The following is an 11,260-nucleotide window of genomic DNA, read 5'->3' as shown; positions in this document are numbered from 1 at the left end:
TATTGAAATGTTTGAACTTATTCCTTTTATATAAGTTTTTATTTTCTATCTCCCATATTTTGTTTTGTGTCTCTTTCCTGATATTTGTTGGATTGTTTTTCCCATTTCAGTTTTTCCATCTAATACTTTATAAGTTATACATACTACTCCTATTTTTCTGGAGATTTCCCTTAACATTTTCACATACATACTTAACCTTATTTTAGGAATATCTACTGTTAATCAGAATCTATATCCACTCTCTATCAAGACAAGAGCTTTAGCACACATTTACTCTCTACTGCTCCACAAACTCCTCAATGCTTTAATTGATAATATCTAATATTTTAGTTGAAGATTGTTATTAATTTTCAAGCAATCAACATTTACTTAGATTTAATACGTTTTATTAGTTTCTTTGCTCATCATTGTTTCTTGTATTCCACTTCTTTTTTAAGACAGGGTCTTCCTCTGTCACTCAGGCTGGAGTGCAGTGGAGCAATCACAGCTAACTGCAACCTCAAACTCCTAGGCTCAAGTGATGCTCCCGCCTAAACCTCCCAAGTTGCTGGGACCACAGGCAAGCACCACCATGCCCAGCTAATTTTGCTACTTTTTGTAGACATGGGATTTCACTATGTTTCCCCAGCTAGTTTCAAACTCCTAGCCTCAAGCAATCCTCCTGCCTTGGCCTCCCAAAGTGCTGGGATTATAGGCATGAGCTACCGCACTCAGCCTCCGTTTCTTGGATTACTTTTTCTTCTTGCTAGGCTAGGCAGATCATTTAACAATTCTTTCAAAAAGGAATTTTATCAATGCTAAACATCTTAGACATTGCATATCTCAGTATGTGTTTTTATCCTTGTATTTGGCTGCATTTAGAATTCTTGAGTTTGAAATTATTTTTCTTCAGGTTTTAAAGATAATTACTTCTTTTTTTTTTTCTGGCTTCCTGTATCCCATTATTTTGCAAGTTGTCTGTTTTCAGTCTGAAATATTTAGAATCTTTTCTATCCCCAGTGTTCTAAAATTTCAACATGTCTGTCCAGTAGAGGCTCCCTCTTCATTCATCCTGACAGGCACTGGCAGAGTTCTGGGACACTGCCAATCTCAGCACTGGAAAATTTCTTCCCCTGCATTCTTTTGGTTGTGTCTTCTGGGACCAGAAAATGAAACTTTGACTCTGTCCTTCATGTCTCTTGACTTTTATTCTGTGCTTTCCATCTCTTTGTCCTTTCATGCTGCATTCTAGAAGTCCTCAGCTCAACCTCTCACTCATTTATTTGCTCTTCAGCTGTATCCATTCTGCTATTCAGCCCATTTATGGAGTTTTTCAATGACCAGATTTTAACTTTCTAGATTCTCTAGTTGATCTTTTTGGGGATCCAATAGCCTGTCCCATCTCTCCAGGGATACAGATTACACCTTTCGAAGTCCTCATCCTGGTACATTAACTCCCTTTCCTTGGGTGTCAGTTCTCATTGAGGAGTTTACTGCCTGTCATTCACAGGCTCATCTTTGTATCTGAGGCTTGTGGTTAGCCAATCTGCAAGCACCACAGCTCTCTCCTACAGCCTGCCCCACTCGTAGGGTAGCAGAATGCACCACCAGCCACTACCTAATGTTCTGTGCATGGGGGCCTCCATTCTCCCTAAGCACACCAGCCTTCCAGGACAGTGCCTGCCCCTTCAAGCCTTGCACTCACATTACTTCTGATGACTGCTCTCTCAAAACACAGGCACCTGTGTTCTCTGCTTGGTCTGGGTATGCATGGGGGGTGTCTGTGGTGGTGGTGGTCAGGAAGAGGGCTGAATTCACCTGTGGCTCCTACTGAGTACCTTGAACAATCATCCCATCAGGGCCCAGGGGCCTACAGTGGCCCCAAATTTTTGCAGCAGCCAGTCCTCTCCCACCACTGGCCCCAGCCTCTCCTGCCTTTAAGGCCTTCAGCATAGTGTCTGGTCAACCGAGTGCACCAGTCTTGTTTTCAATGTGGTTATATTTTGTCCCTTAGAGGATTTGGGATGATGGGGGAGGCTTCAGTGTGAGTCACCCGCTACTCCATCCCTTTCTATTTCTTGCATGCCTCTGGGCATCTTAATCTCTGCAGCCTGAGGTGCTGGGCATCAGCCCTGGAGTCGAGCTGAACCTGGGCTGCACCTTCTCAGCATGACTCTTTACAGAATTGAGAGAGTCTATGTGGGCTGGGCACTGTGGCTCATGCCTGTAATCCCAGCACTTTGGGAGGCCGAGTTGGGTGGATCACCTGAGGTCAGGAGTTCAAGAACAGCCTGACCAACACGGTGAAACCCCGTCTCTACTAAAAATACAAAAATTAGCCAGGCATGGTGGCTCACGCCTGTAGTCCCAGCTACTCAGGAGGCTGGGGCAAGAGAATTGCTTGAACTTGGGAGGGGCTGAGGTTGCAGTGAGCAGAGATAGCACCATCACACTCCAGCCTGGATGACAGAGTGAGACTCTGTCTCGAAAAAAGAAAAAAAAAAAGTCTATGTGAACCTTACTTCATGCTCACCAGGAGGATTCATGACGTGACAAAGTGTCCAGCATCAGCTTGATACATGTAGGATCCTCTCCCTGTTTCTCTCTTTCCACTGCCCTGGAAAGTCAACTCCTTCTCTGGCGTCAGTTTGCAGTTAGTGGTCTATAGGCAGTGAGGGCTGTAGGGGACAGAAGAGAGAGACTACGGAGGGACTAAAGTCTTCGGGGACCTTTTAGGAGAAGGAAGAGGCAGGCAGGGCCTTCAGGGAAGAATAGGCTTGAAATAAGTGGGGAGGGAAGGAAGAAATTCAGGCTGGAGGTGGGGGCAGGCGGGAAGGACAGACCAAGGTGAGGTGTGGGAATGTCAGGGAAAACCATTGTCTGCTTTGTTGAGGCAGATGACAGGGTCTCAGATGCCATAGGGAGCCAGGAGGTGACAAACCTGTGATCAGGGCTGGGTCTGAGAGGGGCGGGGACAGACTCCTGGGGCAGGACGTTTAGTCAGGTTACTGCCCAACCAGCCTAGCCGTCTGTGCCCACCTCCTGAGGACTTGCGGTGGAGGATATAAAAGCACCCTGAAAAAATACGGTGAGCCATCAAAGCGCTTCTGAGGACTGCCAGCTTGCAACCTCTGGCGTGTGTGGGCACTCAGTGATGGCACCATGGGAGGGGCCCGCAGCAAATGGAACCTACCATGAGAACAGGGACCCATGTATGTCTTTGAGCACCTGCCTCCCTCCTAGCCAGGCCTGTGCAAGACCCCAGCCACCCCCCAGTCTGTCTCTGGAGCCTCAAATGCCCTCAGCACTTCTCTCTTTTAGGTGAAGTCACAGCTCAGGTGATTCATCTTGCCCCTCGGCCAACCAAGTGGTTGAGGTCCCCAGGGCCTGCCCACAAGAGCTTCTAGAACGTGCCTGGGGTCAGAAAGAGATGCTGATCATTAGGAACGTCCTTATGGGACCAGAACACGGGGCAAGGTCTGGTTTGGGTGGTGACTGCAGGCCGCAAGGGAGGCCCCTCTAGGGAGGCAGTGAGGGCTTAAGCATCCAGAGCCAGTCCTCTGGCATCATCCAGTGGCCATTCGTGTGAACTGCAGCCTCACGCCACTGCCTGATCATTCTCCAAAGAGCCAAAACTGCCAGGAGTCAGCAGAAAACCAGGGTGAGAACACAGGATTTCTGCCCACAGCCTGTTTGCAGCCCAGGCTGCATCTCTTCAGCCCTGCTTCTCTCTAAATTTTAAGGAGACTGATTATTGCTGGGTTCCTTTAGGCCCTGACCGTGGGTACAAGCCAGCCTTGCCAAATCTAATCAAGAACTTTTTTTTTTGGTAATTTTACCCAAATTGCCAACACGGCAGAGACAATCCATGCACAGGCAACCTGCTTACTATCTGCACGTATTTCTACCCTTAAGAGTCATCTTGTTACAGCCCTGGCATACACTGGCTTAGGGCCTGTAAGAGCCCAGAAGAGTCTTTTTTGGACTATAGCTCGTGGAGACCCAGCCTCTCCCTCTCCAAAGCCACAGGGCACCCTCAGTCTAGCCTCCCAGGCCTGGGCAGCTCTGGATAAAGGTATCACTGCAAAAGCTGCTGCTGACACAGCCCACACTGCCTCCCCGCTGCAGGGAAGAAGAGCCAGGGCTTGTGCAGAAAGCACCAGCAAAGACAGGTGAGAGGCAGGTGCAAAGCCGCGGGTGAGGCATGAGAAGAGCCCCAGAAGCCCAGAGCACCAGGGAGATGGGAAGGGCCAGGTCCTGAAGGGTCTTCTTCCAGTGCTAAGCTAAGGAGATCCCACTTCATCCCTAACATGACAGGGAGCTGTGGGTGGGCTAGAGGGGCAGCCCAAGGCCCAGCTGCAACCTGCACAAAGCCCTGACTTGGAAGCAGAGCGGCTTTCCTCTTCAAGCCTCCTTAAAGTCTTGCTGGTGGTGGGTGCTTGAAGTTTGTGACTGGAGACAAGAAGGTTTCTGCTGGCCAAGGGTGAGCCCCCTACCCTGGTGGGCTGCTTACGGGTCCTCAGTCTGGCTGGCACCCTGGGCCCATCAGACATTTGTCCACAGCAGCCTGGGGCATAAGGAGAAGAACAGCTAGCCCAGGAGGGCAAGAAGAGCACGTGGGGAACGGGGCCCTTCCCCATTCTTTCCCCACAGCTGCCTGTACCCATGCACCCTCCCCCCATCATAAGCATGCACTAGCAGTCATTTGCAGGGGGGCTGTGCTGCCACCTGGTGGCCACACCACGACAATGCCCCTGGAAGGACTCCAAGTTCCTGTGGAAGGCCTCTCTTCCCCAATTAGGACTCCTTCCCCCGAGCCCACTGCCTTGCTTTACAGAGGAAGTCAGTTTCCTCAATTGAGCAGCAACATTCTGGAATAAATGTCCCTATTTCCTTCAACCCTTTCTCATGGACGCGGACCCACTCTCATTTGTCAGCAGAGGAAGTGGGCTCAGAGAACTGTCACACAGCAAGTCAGTGGCAGCGCCAGGCCCTGTCCTGCAGACGCCCTGTCCCTCCCTCCTCTAGCAGCAAACTCTAGGGGCTGAGCTCCCACTCCAGCCTTGCTTGCTGTGTGGCTTGGGGGCTTGCCAATGAGCCTGAGTCCTGGTTTCCTGGGGGTGACACCACGACGCAGGATGTAGGAAGGGTTAAATGAGGCACAGGTGTGACAGAATCAGGTGCACATGTGAAAACTCAGATAACTGGAAAACAGCAAATAACTGTTCCCTATTAACTACAACTAATCACTACGTTTTTTAAATTGCCAATTAAAATGAACTCAGTCTTTCCATTAAAGTGGTCTTGGGTTTAACTCAGGTTCTTTGGGGGAAGCATTGAGTCTGTTTAGAGTTTCCATGCTCTGGAGGGGCTGATGGTCCCTCTGTGCTTGAGAGGGTCTCCTTCATTTCCTTCCCTGCCACGGGGGCATCTGGATCCAGGAGCTGGTTTCTGCTTCGGGGCTTGTCCGTGCTGCCAGGTTTCAGGGGATGGGCCTCCGCGCTGCCTGCTCTGCCGTCAAGCTCCTGAAGCTCAGCGAGGGGCCTGCTCCCGAGGCCCAGCCAGTGAAGTCCTGCCTGGGCTCCGCGGGTTCTCTGAGCCCCTCAGGTCTGGCTGCAGCTCCCATCTGACCCCAGACTGCATGGTCCCCTGCAGCCCTCAGCCCCAGCTCACTTCGTCAAGTAGGCAGTTACCTACCAAAGTTCTTGACTGTGGTTCCTCCACGAGCACACAGGATCCCCTGGATTTTTCCTTTCCAGGCTGAGGGAGAGCAGGGGGCCTTGCGGCCCTACCTGGCGGTCACCTGTTCAACCTCTCTCACGCCATGCAGAACCGGCCCCTCATGAGCCGGGGTTTCTGTGAGATTACTGTTCTCTGGCTCATACCCCCAACACATACACCTACTATTGAACCAAGACAAATGGGGGTCACTTCCCGGGGCCCTGGCTCACCCTCCAACAGTGTGGCCCCTCTGAGACTCTCCTCCCACCCAGGACCAGAGGCAGATTTCAGGCTAGTGGGAACTTTCCCCAGGTCATCTCCTTCTTCCCTACCCATGGACTTCCTGTCCTGGATGACACCTGCCCTACCTTCCCATGGGGTGGTGGGAGTCATCACTTGGCCTGATTGGCAGGATTGCAGGGAAGAAAACTGGGGCAACAGGAGTTGTCTACAAAGTGCTGTCTCCATTGCATATGTAAGCGCCAGGCCAGTCACACGGTGGAAGATCGATTTGCTCCTATCCCCTTCTCCTCACCCTTCCCGGCCCCAAGACTGACAACTGAGGCCACCTCAGTGGCTGGGCCTGCCCCTCTGGCCTCTAAGAATTGGCCTGCTCTGGCCTGACCCTTTCTGCCTGTCCTGTAGTTTTGCTGCAAGCTAAGCACCTGGAACCCCCTTCAGACGGAAGCCCAGCTCCAGAACCCAGGCCCTGCTTCACCCAGGAACACCTGGGCCCCAAGAGAATGCCAGGCCAGAGGACAGTGCCAGGAGGCCACAAGCATAGCCCCAGCATGGCCACCGCCTAGGGCAGCCCCAGCAGGCCTGGCCACGCAGAGATGGCTCGCGCCATCCCCAACTGGGGACAGCTCCAGAGGGTGGTTCTGTGGCCGTGAAATGTGCTGATCACAGTGGTGGGGCACAGTAAGTGCTAAGGAAACAGCTATTGTGGAAGTTATGCTGGATCGGGTCCCAACAAATGGGGAACTCTGACCCAGAAAATTAAAGACATTCCATGGTCTTTCTGCCCTGAAGCCCGAGGCCAGCCTGGAGGACTCCAGTCTGCACCACTTGGTGTGTGTGTGTGTGTGTGTGCATGGTGCACACATGTGTGTCCCCTTCATCTCTGCCTCATCATCCTCATCCCGGCTGCCATCCTTTGAGCCATATCTATATGCCGGGCGCTCAGAGAGAGATGTCCTTAGAATGTCCATTTCACAATTAAAAAAACACCCCCACTGAGGCTCAGGCACAGATGCAGAGCACAGAGGTCTGCGGGGGGTTGGGAAGGGAGTTGGGGGGGCGGCCTCCCTCCCTCCCCAGCATTTGGGCCCCTTGTGAAAGAGGACACATTTTACAGTCATGTGACCCCCCTGTGACCACCCAGACGCCCAAGTAAGAAGACCACATGATGGAACCCGAGGGCTGGAAAGTGCCACCAGTGCCACCCCAGGGTGCACAGGATGCTGAGCAGGCCCTGCTGCAGTACTCGCCACACAGCAGCCTCTGTCGCCCATGGCAAGCAGGCCACATCCCCAGCCCATCTGTGCATTGGAGGGTTTACACCCAAATGCTGGAAGGAAACTTCATCTGGTGAGACTGCTTCCTCGCCTTCCCTCCAGGGCACTGGCCAGAGCCCCTCCAACATGAGTCATCGCCAGCCTGGGCCCGGCTGTTATTGACCTGGATGTCCTGGTACAAAGCCTATTCTGCTTATGGTGACTTCAGACCAGGCCACCTGCCCCCTGAGCCTCACTGTGAGGCGTCACTGCACTCGTCACAGGCTCTGCTGCCAGGTTTGCCACCACCACCCCTCACTATTTCTGAGCCGTTTCTGCGACATCATCTGCCACCACTGTGAACCGGAGCTCAGAGGCTTGCTCGGAGCATGGGCATGGTGTGCCAGCTGCCCTGCCCTCCAGGGAGCATCCACAGGCTGGGAAGCAGAGGTGGACAGTGCAATGAGAGAGCAGGAAGGACGAGAAAGCCTGGTCAGGCTGTGTGAGCCCCTGGGGGTGAGCGTGCCCTGGGCCTCAAGAACGTCTTGAGGCCGCGCAGCCTCAAGAACGTCACCGCACCTCCCCAGCCTGCCTCCTCCCCCACAGGTGGGAATGGAGCTGCCGTGGAGTGGAGAAGGATCAGAAACTTTCCTCACATGCATGGCCTCATCTGGCCTGACGACCCCACGGGGTGAGGACTCGCAGTCTAGATGTGTCAAGAAGAGCTGGCCTAGGCTGGGGGACCTGGTCCACTGAGCCCTGGACAGGCCCGGGCTGCCCTCCCCTTGGGTTCAGGCACTTGAGGAGTCCATGCGGGAGATGCCAAGGGTCCCTCAGAAGGTGACCTGTGCTTGGCCCACCCCTGGTCAGAATCCCAGGTTCGGGGAACCACGAACCCCGGAGAGGTCTGAGGGCCCAGGAGCAGTGTCCCCATCCTCAGCAGGGTCCCCAGGGCAGGGGTAAGGCCGGGCAGCAGTGGCCCCTCCCCGAGAACAGAAGGACGCCTTGCATGGACAGGGATGAAGGGCCAAGGGGGAGCAGCATGGGGACAACGACAAGGCCCTCCTGCTGTAGGCCCTGCTGCTGAAGAGCAGGTGGGGGAGTCAGATGCCTCCGCCCTCTGGCAGGACAGAGAAGCAGGGGCACATTCCCCACACACCTGAGCGTGCGGCCGTGATTCCTACATGCTCCGCAAACCTGCTTTCCCAGCGTCCTCTCCACCTGGGGGATGTCACCCCTTCCAGGGACTCTGGTCCTAGAGCTCTGAATCTTTCCAATATTTTCAAATGAATCACAACTTTCAAGGAGAGCTGAGCCACTGAGAGGCCAGCCCGGTGGATAAGGGAGGGATAGAGCTGACGTGCCATGGGGCAGAACCAGGCCTAGCTTTCCTAGCGGGAGTGGATCTTCTTATCTGGGGTTCAAAAACTGGTTCTGATGCAAAACACATGCTTCCCAAGCTTCCAATAAAGTGACCTTCATTTCAATCAGAATTTTTTTTTGTTGAGATGGAGTTTTCTCTGCCGCCCAGGCTGGAGTGTAGTGGCGCGATCTTGGCTCACTGCAACCTCTGCCTCCCGAGATCAAGTGATTCTCCTGCCTCAGCCGAGATCTCAGGTAGCTGGGATTACAGGTGCCCGCCACCACGCCTAGCTAATTTTTGTATTTTTAGTAGAGACAGGGTTTCACCATGTTGGCCAGGCAGGTCTCGAACTCCTGGCCTCAACTAATTCATCTGCCTCAGTCTCCCAAAGTTTTGGGCTCACAGGCGTGAGCCACCACACCCAGCCTCAATCAGGATAATGTCGACACAATCATGAATTTGGGGTCCCGGTCGAGGTCAGTGCAATGGGGACAGCAGCAGCTGGCTGAGCATTCAGGTGCAGACGGCACCTCACTTGTCAAGGCCTGCTTCCCGTTTCCACCTCGGCAAGCACCCCCCACCAGCCCTGGGCCTCTGCAGGGCGCCTCAGCCAGGGGCTGGCTGCTTCTTCCATGTGGGAGACTGTGCTGGGACCTGAGGCCCTCGGGGCCTCCTCCTGCTGCTCCACAGTGCCTTGGCAGCCCCTCAGTCATCCCTTGAAGCACTTGTCACCGTCACAGCAAGTTGCTTTGAGACCATCTGTCAGGTGGGGTCATGTTCTGAAGCATTTTTGCCCCTGCAATTATTTTTTCTTCTTTAAATAAATTATGCAGCTGAAGCAGCTGCCCACCTCGGGGTGAGTGATGATGACTGAGCAGAGAACAAATGCGGCAATTTGGAGCATGGAGTTCCTAAACTGACCTTTAAAACTGATGGCAATTATCAGTCTAAAACAAAAGGTTTCAGAACAGTCCATCTACTGAAGGATTCAGAGCATGTTATTCTTGCAGACACTTGGTTGGGAGCTGATGGAGACTGCCCAGCCCTGCTCTGCCATATACTCAATGAAGATCCCTTGGCTGGGGCAAGAGGCAGGAGGGAATGTCCCCCAGTGGGGCCCCGCCAGGCCCTGCCCCCTCTTTGTGGACAAAAGGCCTCAGGGCCCCTCCACAGCTCCCTTGGGGTCAGTGAACACGGATCTCAGTGACCTGGCCCAAAGCCCTGCACCAAGTTGGACCCCAGGCCCGGTGCTCTCCCTCGGCAGGAGGAGGGAGAAACCAGCGGACAGGATTGAGTTTCTGTCATCACAAGGGCCCCCAGGATGGAAACAAGCCAAGTTCCTTTCTGTACCCCAAGTTATAGTCACAAATGTTATCAGGGTGTGGCTGGCCCCAGGAGACGACTTGTGACTAGAGTCTTCTGAACCTGTGGGGCAGTCCCTCTCAACAGGGCGTGGAGCAGGTGGACAGGCCCTGCTGGGGAAATGAAAGGAGCTGCACATCACTCATTCTCCTGCTTCATTAGGAGGGACTTTCAGGACCCCACAGGTGAGACCTCAGACAGCAGGAAGAGGCAGAGGGACTCAGGAGCAGGTGGGCAGCCAGCATCCCAGGGTCAGTCTTCCTTCCAGAGCCATGTGGCAAGACAGCTAGGACTCCTCCAACCACCACCCTGCCTGGACCAGATGGTTTCAGATCACATGATGCAACCCCAAATATATTCCTGGTCCAGCCTCTCCCCTTCAACCCAAAGAAAAATGTCAGTTCAGCAGGTGGGGGGCGTGCAGTAGAGATCTGCCTTTGGCCAAGTCTAGAGGAGTTCTTCCTCCTTAAGCTGGGGTGATGGAGCCTGCAGGAGTCCTCCCTTCCTAAAGTGGGTGATGGAGGATGGGTGATGGAGCCTGGAGGGGTCCTCCCTCCCTAACGTGGGTGATGGAGCCTGGAGGGGTCCTCCCTCCCTAAGGTGGGTGATGGAGCCTGGAGGGGTCCTCCCTCCCTAAGCTGGGGTGATGGGGCCTGGAGGGGTCCTCCCTCCCTAAGGTGGGTGATGGAGCCTGGAGGGGTCCTCCCTCCCTAAGGTGGGTGATGGAGCCTAAGCTCCTGAGACTATAAGAACAGGAACATCAAAAAGTTCAGCCAACCTTGGGCCATGAATGCCTTCCCTTTGTCTTCTCTCCTATCTGACCCTGCCTCCAGGGCAGCCCAAAGCATCTCGGTCATATAAGGCAGAGAGGCCTGCCAGGAGGGCCCCAGAGCTGGGGTGGATTAGGAGCGTGGGCAACCCATGTTCCCTTCAAGGGCCATGATGGGAGAGTGGTCAGAGCAGTAAGGGGAAGGGCATAAGGATAAGAAAGTGGTCCCAAAACCTCTCCAAAGGGTAGTGGGGAGGTGGCTGGTTCAAGCTGTCACTTAACAGTGGGTCAAAAGGAACAGAAGCTGAGGCTCTAACACCAGCCTTCCCCCACAGGGCTCCTGTAATCCTATAGAAACTTGGCCTTGGGAGAAGAGCAGAGGATGGGGGACCCTGCTCTGGGGCACTGAGGCGGATGCGGGAAGGAGGCACTTGAGAAAGCAGCGAGTGTCTGGAGCCCATCTCCTAAACCTCACCAACCAGAGGGGGTGGGTGGCCCGAGGAGACCACCACTAAGACCCATCTCCTAAGCCTCACCAACCAGAGGGGGTGGGTGGCCCGAGGAGACCAC

Source organism: Piliocolobus tephrosceles, chromosome 16 (genome assembly GCF_002776525.5).
Source record: "Piliocolobus tephrosceles isolate RC106 chromosome 16, ASM277652v3, whole genome shotgun sequence".
NCBI classification, from domain to species: Eukaryota; Metazoa; Chordata; class Mammalia; order Primates; family Cercopithecidae; genus Piliocolobus; species Piliocolobus tephrosceles.
Note: the sequence above shows the minus strand (reverse complement) of the source record.